The 16874-nt window shown below is 36.7% G+C and overlaps 1 protein-coding gene and 1 long non-coding RNA gene across 3 annotated transcripts in view; one reads left to right on the forward strand and one right to left on the reverse strand.

The window, feature by feature from the left end:
- Positions 1-16874, forward strand: part of LOC118749238 (ras-related protein Rab-43-like) — a 121763-nt gene that overhangs the window by 36780 nt on the left and 68109 nt on the right. The window lies entirely within an intron of this gene.
- LOC118749240 overlaps positions 12270-16874 on the reverse strand; it is a 12416-nt gene continuing 7811 nt past the window's right edge. Inside the window, exon 3 of the long non-coding RNA XR_004994185.1 lies at positions 12270-12560. This is a non-coding gene — a long non-coding RNA (uncharacterized LOC118749240). The remainder of the gene's footprint in view (positions 12561-16874) is intronic.

A 16874-nucleotide genomic window follows, 5' to 3' on the forward strand; every position in this document is an offset into this window, starting at 1 on the left:
TTTTTCCAACGGTTTATTTGCGAGGTGTTGAGAGACTTAATTCATTCAAAAAAGATAGTGGTGTTTATTGATGATATAACGATAGCAACGGATGCTTTTGAGTCCCATGTGGAAGTGTTGGGTGAAGTTTTGCAACGGCTAAGAAAGGCCGGATTAGAGTTGAAAATGAGCAAGTGTAATCTTGGTTACTTTGAAATTGATTTCTTGGGTTATGTGGTTAACCAAAAGGGTATTCGAACTCATCCTATGCATATAGATGCCATTAAGGAATTTCCCCAGCCTCGAAACGTTAAGGAGGTCCAAAGATGTTTAGGTTTGTTCTCCTTTTTCAGAAGATTTGTCGCCTCATTTTCAAAAATTACTAAACCTTTAACTTCACTTCTTAAGAAGAATACTCCATTTAATTTCACGAAAGAATGTGTAGAAGCTTTTAATAAATTAAAATAATGTTTGGTTTCAGCCCCTGTATTGGCCATCTATTCTCCTTCGAGGGAAACGGAACTGCATACTGACGCCAGCAAGTTGGGTTTTGGGGCAATTCTCATGCAAAAGCAAGGCAATGGCAGATTTCACCCTATATCGTACTTCTCAAAGACGGCATCAGAGAGCGAATCTTTGTTGCACAGTTTTGAACTCGAAACTTTGGCCATTGTGTATGCTTTGGAAAGATTTAAGACATAACTTATGGGAATACCGTTTACTATTGTTACAGACTGTAATGCTTTGGCTCAAGCGCTGGTAAAGAAGCAAGTTAATCCGCGTATTGCTAAGTGGGTTTTCACATTTGAAAACTACAACTATAAAGCAAGGCATCGTGCAGCAACATCGAGGGTCATGTTGATGCCCTGAGTAGATGCTGTATGGTTGATTTGGGGAGTAGGGAGGACATAGATTTTAACTTGCAGCTGACTCAGAATAGAGATGAAACTATGAAGACTCTTAGGTCTCGTTTGGAAAATGGGTCGATTGAATCGTACGAACTGAAAGACGGGTTGGTTTTTAGGAAAGACCAGAAAGGACATTTAAGGCTGTATGTTCCTAGGGAAATGGAGCCAAATGTGATTAGGGTTATTCACGAGAAGATTGGGCACATGGCGGTGGAGGAAACTGTAGAAAAGCTAAGAAGACATTATTGGTTTCCAAAGATAAGGAAGAGAGTAAAAAATTTTATAAGAAATTGCTTAAAATGTATAGTTTACTCGCCGGAGTCGCGCTCAAAACGCCGCAACTTATATAATATACCTAAGAAACCTGAACCATTTGACACAGTACATATCGATCATTTTGGACCATTGCCTTCAGTTAGATCTGCGAGGAAGCACGTTTTAGTTGTTGTGGACGGTTTTACGAAACATGTGAAGTTATATTCGGTTAGAACCACGAGCACTAAAGAAGTGTGTTCAGCCTTACAGAAATACTTTGACTACTATAGTCGACCTAGGCGAATAATAAGTGATAGGGGTTCCTGTTTTACTTCGCAAGCATTCTCTGATTTTGTAAAAAGAAATAATATAGCGCATGTAAAGGTGGCGGTGGGTTCTCCTCAAGCCAATGGCCAGGTTGAGCGTGTGAATAGAGTGCTAAAGGCAATGTTGTCAAAACTAGCAGAACCGATCAACCATTCCGACTGGGCAAGTAAACTCGTTAATGTTGAATATGCTATTAACAATACTATGCAGTCTTCAACCAAGAAATCTCCGTGCCATTTGTTATTTGGTGTGGAACAGCGTGGTGGAGTTGTAGATGAGGTAACTGAATTTCTAGTAGATAAAGAAGAATCGGAAGTTTGTGAACTTGGGCAAATTCGTGACAAGGCTTTCCAGTATATCAAAAAATCTCAAGAGTACAATCTTAAATATTTTCTGAAGCACAATGTACCAGCAGATGGTTACGAGGTCGGAGACTTTGTTGTCATGAAAAATGTTGATACTACTGCTGGGACGAATAAGAAACTAATCCCAAAATATCGCGGGCCTTATGTAATACATAAGAAATTGGATAATGATCGTTATGTTTTATATGATATTGAAAATTGTCAAATAACTCAGATACCTTATGACGGCGTTGTAGAAGCCAACCGATTACGAAAATGGCTTGCGCCTACCAACGATTCAGACACTGGCGATTGAGACCATTTAGGCGACACTTAGTTTAAGTTATCGACAGTTGATCGAGTCGATCAAAATGTCAAGATGTTCGAGCTGTAAAAGCAATTAATACCCTTGAAATATTTTATGTATGAATACAACCCTGTGTAAGTTGGACATGACGAAGAAGAGAAAAACCGCAGCTAACTTTAAGGAGAATCCTGTTTAAAAGAGAAAAGAAAGAAATAAAGTTGGTTTTTGGTAATCAAAAACTAAGAGCGTAACTTATTTGAGCCATCCTATTGTTTTCACCTTGTAAATTATCGTTGCTTTTTTCCCACTTTTTCATTTGTTAAGCCAACACAATCAAGCGCAGCGTCGGTTCGAATTCTACTGAAAGAAGTCTGATGAGGAAATGTGGTGATTTCCGAAATATGTAGCTATCACTTCTACCATTTTTTCAAATTATTGTTGCTTTTCTACAATAAGTTTTTCATTAAAAACGGCCTCAAGCTCAATAAAAATTGTTGAATATAATTGTTATAAGGCCATAAAATAACAAAAACAAATAACTTAAGGAGGAGCACACATAAAAAGTTAAACATTCTAAAAGTAGAGTTATTAACAAAAACCAACAAAACCAACAACCGCATGATCAAGTGTGAATTGCAGCGGAATCTTACGCGACATCTTACTAAATATATTTCAACATAAGTTTTGGAAAACAGATTACAAAAAATTGTTGATTCTCGCAAAATAAACCATATCGTTATAAAGAAAAATATTTTAAAAATAGTTATTGAAAAACCCCCATTTTTTTGAACCACGTTTTGTATAGAGAATTAAACAAGGATTACGATGGTATAATTTTAAATCCCTAATCTACTGGTCTTCACTATGCAAATCAACTTCAAAAAGTTCAACTGTTAATAGCTAAGTTAGCTTTAGGACAATCTTGACCATCTTATATATAGAAATATTAAGCCCGTTTCTTAAGCTTTAAAATGATGATGATGAAGTCTCTACGATGGACCCGAGATATAACGATTTGAAGGAGTATATGATTAGTCTGAATCTCGAAAAAATGCAAACTTTAACAGATCATATCTCCAAAGAAAAAAGCGAAAAAAATCCTCGAACATATGTTAGCTTATTTCATGTATAGAACCCATAAAAAAAATTTGAAGCCAATCGAAAGTGTGACACCAAATTTGGTGTTTGATATGAAAAATAATGTCTCATATAACTCTAGTGAAAATTTACAGATGCTTACAAGAGTAGTAGGATGACTAACGATTGTTATAATAGGTTCGTATTCTACTCAGAAACGTACTCATCTAAATATTTTGATGGTCTACGATTCCGAGTTGATTTACGTGTCGGAGAGGATTAGTACTCAATGATCAATTACGTTCGGTGATTCTGAGTTACCCTCGTCGTTACATATCCGCTTCGGATCTGGATCAATTTCTAAGTCTGTTTCATTTTTCCTGCGGCGTTTATGTCTGTTGTCTTCGACTGCTTTCGTCGGTAGTAATGCTGGAATTGGATATTGTTGTAAAGCTGGAAGTAGACTTTGTTGTTGACCCGGTAGTGAATTGTGTCGAAATGAAACTGAATCTTGTTGAACTGGAACATATTGCTTTCATAAAATGGCATTGTATTCATGTCTTTCCTTGATACGCTCGTTGGGAGTAGCCGGCTGGTTTATGTGTCGTTTGAAGGTGTACCCGTCATCTAGTTTTACAACATAATGAAGATACCCCAACTTCCTGATAACTGTACCTAACTTCCATTGCGGTTTGTTGGGAGTGTAATATCGGGCTTGAACCCTATCTCCCAAACTTAGTTGTCTAGCGCTCTTAACACCCTGGCAGGATTTCAGGTGCTTGACGGGCCTTAGTGAGTCTAGGCGGCTACAAATTTGTCTATGTAGGTACATCTGTTAACGCGGGGGTTTGGTAGATAACTGACGCTCTGGTGTCCCAGAGCCTTTATTTATAACAAAAACTCTTAACCTACACATACACAATTATTACCCTAACCATAGTATATCTAAAACATGTGTGTTGCACTACACATGTAGTAGGTATGTATAACTTATCTAGAAAAACATTTAAACCGACAGTGCCAGGAAGTAATAAAAATAGTCTACGGTTTCACTTGCATTTTAAGCCAATCGCATTTCATAACATTTAAGAAATGCATACGTAACTATTCCCATACACCCTGGCATTGAATTCTAATGTCTATAATTGCCAACTAAACAACCCTTAGGTCATGTTGTGCGCATGTGCACTATATATGTATGTGTACAATGCCGTTGCACGTGCGCACAATTGCTACTTTCTATTGTTCTACTTATCGGCCTTACAATCGTTACCACATGCTGAGGACATGCGCATCTTAAATGTGTGCCCTATGAGTGTGCGTAACTAATCTTAAGACTTGTGCAACAAGACTTAACAACTTCTCTGATGGACTCTTCCCGTTAATCAAAGGCGTGATGCGGTATTTAAATAAAATTTCTCTCACCTTGTCTGTCATAGATAACAATTCGTTTAACATTGCGGCTAAACTGTTTTTGAGAGTTTGTATGCTCCTTTCCGCTAGTCCGGTTGTGGCTGGCTGGCCTGGCGCTATAAATTTTTCGAAAATACCTGAATTTTGGCAAAATGTAGAAAATTCGTCACTTTTGAAGATCGTTGCATTATCGGATACCATGACCTCTGGATATCCGTTTCTGGAGAAGATGTTACGAAGAATGTGAATGGTCGATGTTGAAGATGGTGCTTGCTTGGATACGCCAATTTCAGCCCACTTAGATTTTACATCTATTACTACGAGGACGAAGTGACCTTGATATGGTCCTGCGTAATCAATGTGGTAACGTAGCTTTACTTGGACTGTTTGTAGTGAAAACACAAGCAGCGCACGCTCGTACATATTGTTCGATATCCTTGTCGATCGATTTCCAATAAACGTATTGCCTGGCAAGTTGTTTCATCTTGGTGATGCCTACATGCGTGTAATGTAGTTCTTGTAAAACGGCTTGTTGAAGTGTCTTCGGAATTACTGCCCGTTGTCCTCTAAATATTACATTTTGATCAATTGTAAATTCAGAATCTTCACAATTGTTATGCTGTAGTTCTCGTAACAGTTTCGAAAGGACTTCATCTTTACTTGTTTCAGTCCGGATTGTTTTGAAGTTTAATTTAGTCGAAGAAATGCGTTCCACTGTTGCGTTGCTTATGGATGATTTCGTAGTTATATCCGGATAGAAATGCGGCATATCTTTGCAGTCGTGCTGAAGTCATTTGCGGTATTTTCGAGTGCTGATGAAATATCCTTACTAAAGGTTGATTATCCGTTACAACTTTAAATGTTTGTCCGTACAGGTATTCGTGAAAGTGGCGTACACCGAAAAAGATCGCCAGTGCTTCTCTGTCCAGCAGCGAATAGTTTTGTTCTGCGGGTGTTAACGATCGTGACGCGAAGGAAATAGGTTTCTCTTCTCCATTTTGTGTGTGCGATAAGACTGCTGCTATACCTGAAGGAGTTGCGTCACAAGCAAGTTGAAGTGGGATTTCCGGGTTATGCAGTGTTAAGACTCTATCGCTGGATATTTCTTGTTTTAATAAACTAAATGCATTTTGGCATTCGCTTGACCATCGAAACCTTTCTCCCTTTTTAATAGTTTTCGTAGCGGGGTTGTAATAGTTGAAATGTTCGGTATGAACCTGCCATAATATGTGACCATGCCAAGGAATCGACGTACCTCTTCAATTGAGTGTCGTTCCAGCATGTTAACAATTGCGGCCACCTTAGCCGGTGATTTCAACACTTTATTGTGCTGAACAACGTACCCCAAGAACTCGATACTTGTGGAGAAGAATATACATTTTGCTTAATTTAAATGAAGGTCGAATTTCTGCTTTAGGCACTTTTTTAGGTTATTTTTACAATATTGTACGGACTCTCCTTGTCTCACGGTGTCATCAAAATATGATTCAGTTTTGGGTACATCCCGTAGTATCTGGTCAATTATTCGATTGAATTCGGCCGGGGCAGTTTTGATACCAAACGAAAGTCGATTCATCCGGTAAGTTCCCCGATGTGTCGAAATTCTTTGAGTGATGCTTGACTGCTTATCAACTGGAATGTGAAGATATGCCTTGTACAGATCGAGCCGACAAAAATACTGTTGAGAACCTCATCTATTTTCCGAATTGGGTAGTGTGCATTAATCAAGCGTTTATTCACCCCTACCTTGTAGTCTACGCATAAGCGGACTCCTCCGTCTGCCTTTGGAATTACGACGAGAGGAGAACCCCAGTCGCTGTTTGTAATTTTTCTAATTATGCCCGCTCTTTCTAAATGATAAATTTCCTTGTCAACTCGTTCTGTTAATGTGTGCGGCACCTGTCGCTCCTTCACGTATACCGGCGTTGCACCTTCACGAATCTTGAGCGACACCTCGTAATTTGGCACGCAAGCGATTCTTTGTTGGAAGATATTTTGAAATTCAGAAACGATATCGTCAATGTCGGTAACATTAACTTGCTGCACTTCTGCTATATTAGTTACTTTGGATTCTTCCGGGTCCGCAATGTTTATGAGCAGGTTCCGGATTCACGATCTACCCATTATAGGTGCGCAATTGTCAGGAACCACGTATAGTTAGTTCCTCCTTGGCTGACCTGCCGTTGGCTTTTACGTTAACGCATGCTTTCCCATCGGGTCTAAAGGTTGCCTTGGTGTACGTTTGAATATAAGATTTGTTAGTTTGAGACGATCGCGCAGATTTAGTTTGTTGAAGATGCCTCGTGGCAGGAAAGTAAATCCTGAGCCTGTGGCAACTCCGAATGTTATTGATTGACCTTCTATTTTAACGTTGCCGTAATAACGCTCTGATCTGGAAACTTGCAGTGCATCTCGACGCCTATTAGTAATCCTGCAAACGTCGTTGTCGATGCTTTGAATCTGATGTACCTTTTTAGTTAATTTACTTTTCCCGAGGCGAGTTGAAATACACACTTTGTTGACGTGTTCTGATTTGTTACAGTGGGAGCACCACAGGTTCGACTTGTTGACGCGGCACTCTTTTGTCATGTGGTTAGACCTCCCACATCGGATGCACAGGCCTTCCATACCCAGTTCTTTGTAATTAATTTTTAAGGGCTTTGATGATTGGTTGGGGCCACGATTGAGAGAAATAGAGGTTGCGCCCATAACGGTACCGCTATTCCTCTCTCAGTGAATTTGACAGAATCGTTGTTTGTATAACGTCACACTTGTGCAACTTGTTTACGTTTTCCTTGCAACATTTTTCCTTCTTCCATTCTTGCTCACGTTTTGGCATTTCTCTCTCGCAATTGCATCAGTGTGACGTCACACAAAAGATATTCTCAAAAATCCTCTCTGATGGGCGCAATCTTGTATTCTATCATTCTTGGGTTGGGGCGTTTCCCTTTCTTGAACTTCGAAATTTTTGTGATATCTGGAGTGCCGCCCTCACTGGTATTTGCCACTCGCGTGTTCAGCTCTTTAGCGTTCAACCTAGCGGCTTCAAGGGAAACAGCTGTTGCGACTATTTCATCAAAAGTTGCTCTACTTGCCTGTATTAGCTGCTCTCTGATGCAGGTGTCCTGGATACCTCGAATTAATTGGGCTCGCAGAAAAATGAATGCCACCGATGACTTGCACGTGCAATTTGATATAAATTTGCACTCGTTTATTTCAGCTCGTAAGGATTTCACGTACTCAGTTACGGATTGCCCTTCACGTTGAAATTTTGATAGAAAACGAGGTTGTTCAACTAACAACTTCGCACTAATTCTTCATAGGTTATGTCGCCCGGATTATTCGGTGCTGTTAATGGCGTAACCGTATTGAAAGCTTTTGCTCCTATTGAGTTCAGCAGAAGTTTTTTACAATATTCTTTATCTGCTTTAATAAAAGTGCCTTATTTGTATAAACTTGCTATTCTATTGCAAAAACGGAAACTTCTACACGTCGGTATAATAAAACTCTAATTCACAAGATAAAAATATCACTCACAGCCAACTTGCTGTTTTTACTAATAGCGGGGTTACAATAGATCGATTTACTAATAGCAGGGTTACAATACTTCCTTATCCAACTTGGAAAAGATAAAACAGACTTCGCGATTTTTGTTACCGATGATGTCGATGTGATGGGCACACGCCAGAAATTACACGCCCTTGTAAAAAATTGTTCCTGCGTGGTTCAGTTCTACAGCTCTTATTATCTTACACCCCTATTCTGCAACTCTTTCGTATTCGGATTTAAAATAGTATGCTGCAATCCCAATCGTATTTTCGAACTTTCGAAATTAATAACAATGGCATGCCTAAAAACGAACGAGTAAGCTTTTTTGCGTAATTTTGTACGACAACAATTCTGTGTCGGAGGCGAGATAAAAGATGTATATCGATGTGTGTTTGCAGGAAATATTAGTGGTGTTCATTTAAATCAGAGATGGGCAAATTGGCTCCCAGGAGTCTTTTGCACTGAGGAGCCGGCTTGGCTCATTTAGGAGCATGATGAGGGGGGCATCAAGAGCCAGCATGAAGGGAGAAGAGCATAATAAAACAGATTGTACTCCGACTCTCTTTACTAATGCAAACATTAAAAGAGAATGAGAACATATACTATACATGTACATTTGTGGTCCCCAAAAGTTAAACTGTGACTGTGTTGGTGAGAACAAGAAAACGGCTCCGCATTGCAACCTAGTAGGAAATTACGAGAACTAAAACAAAATTTTTAAATTATCGGGCTTCAATAAAAACATATAAATACATATATTTAGCATATATACATACGGGCATCGCTCATTTACTAGAAAAGTGTCATAATCCAATCAATTCTGTTAAGAATGAACGTTGCCTCTTTCCTATGATGTGTAAAAATTTCAAAGCTGTAACAATTATCAGTAGCTCACTAGAAACAAATATGTATTAATTTTTACCATGGGAGTAGATATATGCAAATTTAAAACTTTAAAGCCGTTTTTCTCGAGTTTTTAGTTTTTTGAGTTAAGATAGTATTGAAGTAAATGAGCGATAGGTATGATATGTACATACATAAAAACTCAAATTAAAAATTTAAAAATTCATTGGATGCAACCACGTCAAATCATTGCCTGCCACCAAAAGCATTTTCAAGCAAAGTATGTATGTGCGTACTTATTTCTCGCAAGGCATTTTTGTATTCAAGTAACAAAGCAGAACCGCTATGCGCGATGTTAATTCGTTGCTGTTTCGCCAACTCTGAGCACAAGTGTGCTTCACACCACTGTTGCCAACTTAGTGCTTTTCGCACTAAATTTAGTGCTTTTCTTAATTCAAAACGCGAAAATTTTAGAGTTTGGTTGCGTTTTTTGGTTCTTTTAGTTTTACTTTGAAGACACCAAAACTGTAAATCTGAAACAAAAATGGAAGTTAAATTTAGAGCAATTGGAATTTTCGTAAGGAACTTTACAAAAATGGAAACAAAATCATGGCACAATGACAATCATAAGCGAAAGAGCACATGTTTGTCCAAAAAATAAGTGGCAGCACTTTCAATCATGCAAGATTACATACGGTAATTTGCTACTGCCTGAAAAAACGTCCATGTTTCTGCGACCAGAAATCGATCTTTAGACCTTTAATTTGGGCTGAATTCTTTAAATTTTTTACGAATATTAAAAAAAAGGACCAGAATCTCCTAACAGTAAAATGAATAACAAATCTTCGACCGCTGAGCAAGAAGCATTAATTTTTATTAACTTGAATCGGCATACCTGCAGTAAAATTTTGTATGCATACAAAGTCCATTAAATCCTCCAATAAAAAATTTGGTGCTTTTTTGGAGAGGAAACGCGACTTTTCTTGGGTTTTAGTGCTTTTTCAAATTCAAAACTTGGCAACACTGCTTCACACGTATACGAAGAGCGGCAGCAGAGCCGAGAGAGAGAGAGAGAGATCATACTAGAGTAGCCACAATTTTTAAATTCGGTAATAATAGGTCGCCTTTGCGACCCAGTTCAGCCACGTATTTTTCATATAATTTGTAAAAATAAAGATTTACAAATTTTTAAATTAAACTCTCTTTTAAAAAGATATTTTGTACTGTTAAACGTAATTTCATTTACCGGTTAATAAATCACCCAATTAATGCAAAATCTATTTAACAAAAAATTTGAATTCAAAGCTAAATTAATGTTTCAAATATTTATACATATAAACCTGTGTATGAATATTTTACATAAATGTAGATTTCCGTTCAAAATATGCTCGTATGTATTTTCATTTCGAATAAAATGACATACATATGTATTAGAGTGGCTTTGTTTGGTCGATTTTCAAAAACCGAAAGTTTTCGCGCGAAAAAACATGAGGTTGGCAAGGAAAATAAATATGGAATTTGTTTTTTCCGGATCCGGAAATTCCGAGTGGTTCCGGGTGGATCATGTTGATTTTTTAATAGGAAACATGTTGAAATTGAAACTATTATTTTAAATTTTCAGCTTTTACGGCCATGAAACCCAATTTTTTATTCCTGAACTGTTTTTTATTGAAAATTGAATACATCTACATTTTTAAAAAGCTCAAAAAGTCTGACATTGATTGAAAAACCATGGTACACGATAATATTAAAGCTGAGAAAAATATGAAATCATCATTTATATCAATATATTATTTAATGTCAAATAATAATAATATTTAATATCATTTTAAATAAAGCATAATGTAGAATTTTTCTAATATATACTTAAAAAAAAGAAATGCAAAATAAAAGAAATTAATGTAATTTCGGCATTTTTGGTCGAAAAAGCTCAACCCGGAACCTCTAGGAATCAACTGAAGGCTTTTAAACTAATTACGTATTTAGTTATATCCCCAACCTCACATTATTCTGTGCGAAAACTTTTGGATTCATGCATTTCAAATTTTTCATACAACAAAAAGGCCACTCTAATATGTATGTTAAAATATTAACTTTCTATTATGCAATATTTATGCAAATTTGGGGTTTGTCACAAAAAAGAGGAAAAACCTTATCTGTCGCTCGAAAAATCTAAGCCTGGTCGCCGCCAAAAAAATTATCTACATAAAAATAAAAAAAAAATTCTGAGTTTGGTAATTTTTTTTAGAGTTTTGGTAAAAAATTAAAAAGTTTTGTGGCAACCCTGAGGATGAAACTGAATTAGGCACACTAACACTTGCTCACTTTTAGCTCGTGCTTGTTTGCGGTAGTGTCCATCACGGCTCATGTATGTATATATGATAATTATTTTCGTTTTTGAGAGATGCTGAATTTGCTGTTGACTGTTAGTATTTCCGCAGCTGCCGTGCGATGAAGATCATGAACAGGCATGGGCAGAGAACGAGCACACGCTCAAAAAGCATAATCATCGCGTGTACGTATACAAGCAAGAGCGCAACAATGAGCATGCGACAGCATGCAAAATTAATTAAGTACACCAACACATTCTCACTTTTGGCTAACGCTTGTTTGTGGTAGTGCCCACGTCTGATCATGAAAGTGGGGATGTATGATGATTGTAATCTATTTTTAATACCCTCTTCACCCTGAGAACTGCTTTACCTCTTGCGTAGCACTTGCTGGCTCTTTGACTGCTTTAAGAGCCAAAAATTTGCCCATCCCTGATTTAAACAGATAAATTTGCCTTTCGTATATACGTATATTTGTAACCACTGCTTTATACAAACGATCAAAAAAGAATCTTTGTTGCTGTTTATCGAGAAACTTGGGTCCGGTTTAGTTATTTGTACAATGATTTTCGGTTGTTGTGTCCAAACGCATAACCCGAATCCAAAAACTTTAACATCACGTCTAATCAAAGGATTACAATTTTATTTAAAATAAATGTTTCAAATTTTCGACCACTAGCTTATTAATAAATTCGGTTTGCACTATGCATTTTTTTGCAAATTTCGACGTGGGTTCTGCGCAAGAATACTGTGGATAGTGTAGCCGGAGTGATATGCATAAGAATACCTTTGTATACCTTTGACATGCGGAAGCCCCTCTTCTCCGGCAACACAGAAAGGAGAATTGTACTTAGTAATAAGGCATTCACATTGAGCCACTGACTCGTGTTTATGGGCCATTTTGGAGTTTAAGCCTTAACTCTACTCTTAAACTCGGAGTTTATCATTCAAAAAATTTCGTTAAACTCTCCTTAAACACCACTTTTATTTGGAGTTTGTGCGAATGCAACCCTTTTTTTTGACCCGATTCGGTTTGTGTCTTTGATAGTCCAAACTTGCAACCAACTTTCCGACAGTTAGTCTGTTCCCGTACTGCAGGATTTAATCAGAATTAGTCCGAAGTCGTTCTGTGCACGTAAGTCTAGAATATCAACAATCTAGCGATGCAAAAACCAAAAATGTGGCTCGACAGAACTCTTTGTGCTGATTTCAACCCTACCAAAATTACCTGGCGAAATTAAAATATAAAAAAGATATCAATGGTTAAAGTTAAATTTTCTGATTTTTTTTAATATTAATATCTTCTGAACAACATAATAATAATAATAATAATAATAATAGATTGGCGCTTACACATATGTTAGTGTTTGGCCGAGCTTCTCCTCCGATTTGTGGTGTGCGCCTTGATGTTGTCACACAAAGCGGAGGGACCTACAGTTTTACGCCGACTCCGAACGGCGATTGTATTTTTATGAGAAGCTGTTTTTCATGGCAGAAATACACTCGGAAGTTTGCCATTGCCTGCCGAGGGACGACCGCTGTTAAGAAAAAACCTTTTTTCTATATTTTTTGCGACGTTGCTTTGACCAGGGTTTGAACCCAGGCGTTGCGGAGTGGAAGCGCGCACTGCTTACCACTACACCACAGCGGCCGACAACATAACCTATTAAAAAACTAATGACGTCAAAATAAAGATAATTAATTTTTCTTTCGTGTATGTATATAATTCATATGGTATTTTTAGTCCAGAAATACTAAAAAACAAAATAAAATAAAAATATATATTTTTAAATGTAGTTTATATAAAATTAGTTCTAAAACTGGTTATAGTATATACCTTGCATAAAAGGCATTTAAATTATGTTGAAACTAGCATCAATAATTTTTTAATCGGGTAACTAGTTTCCGAGATATTAAACACATAAGAAATAGTTAAGTTGAACTTTAACGTCTTTTTTTATTTGCACCAAATAATTTTGGTATGGTTGAAATTTGCGTAAAAAGTTCCATCGATGTGAACGCTTGACAGTTGTTCATAAACTCAAAACGTTAAACTCGAGTTAGTGGCTCAATGAGAACGTAATATAAGGGTTATAATCCCTAAGCGCGGCCGAATGCGGAAGCAAGTGCAACAGGTGGTGGACCTAACAAAGTGCATGTTTTCAATGACTTGGAAGAAGCTGTTATTGAATTAACTGGGCATGAATCACATAACTTTGAAACGATTGTCGTTCAAACGACACTGACAAAACTATGTCGTCAAAACACTGATTCATGCATTTGTTTTGCTGTTACGTGCTACTGTTACTGTTACGTGCTACTGTTACTGTTACGTGAAACAGAACTGGAATTGAGTGGACGATATCGCACAAACGATCCAACAATTTTTGGTTTTCATGAAACAAGACAAACTCAGCACGATATCGTCCAGACAATTGTCGTCATACGTGATTCATGCCCTGGATTGAGAACCAGTTCTTCAGGCATAGGAGGAGTTCTGGCTTGTGGTTCAACAATTCAACCAGAAGCTGACTTAGATGCACCCATGGTTACTATGCCCGACAGCTCCGCATATCTTTGTGAAATCATTCCCATAACGCGTCTTACTCCGCTGCTATAATTGCAAATGCAATAGAATCCATCGTTTCCTTTAAAATATGTAAAATGAAACAATTTTACTATAAATAAGCACTTCATGAGTGTATTCCTTTCCACTTTGTTCTCCTTCATTCAGCTATCTTCGAAAAATAACTGATAGCTGACAATGCTGCACATGTTTCCGCAAGGGTTGCAGCATGTGGATTTTTCGTTTTTCGTATCGTAGCTACGAATTACGAATTACGAAAATTCGAGTTCTAGAATAAGGGGGTTAATATTTGCATAATGCAATCGTAAATGCCCTACTGCTTTCGCTTTAATTTGGAAATCTTTGATTGGGCATATAATAGGAGTTCACAATAGTTATAATCAGGGAACGGATTTTTAGGACCTAAAACCCTATAAAAAAGGAAAAATAAAATAACGAAATAGGCTGGAAAAGGCAAACTAAAATAGCGAAAAAGGCAGGAAAAGGCAATAGGTATTGCAAAAAAGGCAAAACAAAATAGCGAAAAAGGCAGGAAAAGGCACTAGGTATTGCAAAAAAAGCAAAATAAGGCACTAAAAAAAGACAGAAATGTTTATATTACAAGTAAAAAAGAGAAAAACTATGAACTAGTTTCATTATATGAAAAATGTGTACTTTGAATCTTTGACTACTTTATCCTTTCGAGTTTCTAATTCATAAAACTTTAATCTGTATAGTTGTAGTAACATTGAACCACAAGATGCATTTTGAAGTTTTCTGGCAGCATTTTCATTCTTGAATGTACTAAATGTGCGCTCGACGTAAGTTGATACAAGTAGAGCCCAATTTAAATATGGAACGTTTGAAACGTTCATATTATCAGGAATAAGGGCGTTTTCCCCGCTCTTTACAATTTTATCCACACCCCTTATTGTCTCCAAGCCTTCGTTAGCTGAGAAAACGGCTATGAATTTTTCCAACACCAATTTGGCAAGAGGTCCCTGCGCTTCTATAAGCCGCATGGGCATGTGTATATTTTTTAATCTTAAAAAAAAATTGTAAATGCAGAAAGAAAAGGCAAAAAAAGGCAAATATCTTAAAAAAGGCAAAAAAAGGCAACATCAAATGTGTATATATGGAATCAGGGAAAGCTAAATCGTGGACATTCTTAATCGAATATACTCTATCTCTTTAGCAGAAAAAAAGGAAATTTAAATAAAATCCGTTCCCTGGTTATAATAATCATTATCATAATATTACCTAATGTTATTAAAAATTTCCTTACTCGCAATAAAAGTTAACTGATTTATAATGTTAGGGAATGGTCACATTATTTAATTAAGTATTTTTTTAAACAGCTTTCATACGATAGTTTTATGTTTTCGATACGCTTTTATAATTTTTTTATTTGAATAAGTAGTTTTTTAATTAATTTTTTTCTTTGCGTAATTTGTATACCAACTCTTCATTTCTATGATCACTTCCTTTGATAAAATGTTGTAAATTCTCTCTTCATTTAAACCAGTGCTGCTCAAATTTTTTATATTGGAGTGAAATCACAATACATCTACAAAATTTATGTGTACACTGAGAGTTTTTTTTTTGTAATTTAAATGAAGCTAAAAAGCACAAGTTTATTTTTATTGTACGATTAGTGAATGAAATTTGTTAGCAATGGGAGTCTTTACATACATATTTGTGAAAAATACAGTTAAGAAATGATAGCGACCTAGTGGCCAAAATTTAGTGGGAGGAATCCTTGGACATATTTACAACATATTGCAAGCTCAATTTTTACATTTCCATTCGTATCATTGGGATACTCCTCGCATATAAAAGTCCCATTTTAAAGCGTTAATAAATGATAGCACCATTGAAGCAATATGCAATAAAATTTAAGGAGGGCACCTTAAATCAAGGGTGGACAGGAGATACGAGTTTCTCCAACATTAATTTATAATTTTATTTTATTTTTTGCGCGAAGTTTGCTACACATTTATTGGCATTTTCCGTCAAAGTCCCGAAATTTATTTTTTCTGCAAACCGACGTTGGAAGAATATCTGCAATCCTATCAATTTTACGCGGTGTGATGCTCCCAGGGGTCTGCGTTGGATTCAGATTGGAAATCAATCATTTTCTATTTCCCATTTGAAAATTTCCAAAAAGTTTTGATGGCAAGGTACAAAATGGCGTTGCAAGTAATTATTCGTCGGCCGCTGTGATGTAGTGGTAAGCAGTGCGCGCTTCCACTCCACAATGCCTGGGTTCAAACCCTGGTCAAAGCAACATCGCAAAAATATAGAAAAAAAGGTTTTTTCTTAACAGCGGTCGTCCCTCGGCAGGCAATGGCAAACCTCCGAGTGTATTTCTGCCATGAAAAACAGCTTCTCATAAAAATACAATTGCCGTTCGGAGTCGGCGTAAAACTGTAGGTCCCTCCGCTTTGTGTGACAACATCAAGGCGCACGCCACAAATCGGAGGAGAAGCTTGGCCAAACACTAACATATGTGTAAGCGCCAATCTATTATTGTTATTAAGTAATATTTCGTCATTCGTTTAATAATTACAAAGCACAACATACACTAGGTACGCTTCGCACTCAAAATTGCAAAAAAGATCTCGCGCTTCCACACTTTAATGAACACCCCGTGTTTTTGTTTTATAAATTTCATTTTCACTTTCAGTAAATACGAATGTTAAATCAATTTATAATATACATATATTTTTTTCAGTGCTGACATATTTTGTATTAGTTTTTCATTCTATAATTGTTTGTGTAAATTTGTACATTTTACTGGAGTGCCTTAGCTTCATATGCGAGGGCGTTTGCTTTAACCTTCCATATGAAACTCAGGCACTTTCATATAAATTGTGTTTATATGTCAGGTCATACGGGAGGGCGATCATTTTTTTTTTTTTTTATATTTAAAGTGTAAATTTGTATATGTGCCTATACTTCAGGGCAAAACAAAAA

This window comes from Rhagoletis pomonella, unplaced genomic scaffold (assembly GCF_013731165.1).
Source record: "Rhagoletis pomonella isolate Grant_MI unplaced genomic scaffold, Rhpom_1.0 Rhpom_scaffold_00014, whole genome shotgun sequence".
Taxonomy (NCBI): domain Eukaryota; kingdom Metazoa; phylum Arthropoda; class Insecta; order Diptera; family Tephritidae; genus Rhagoletis; species Rhagoletis pomonella.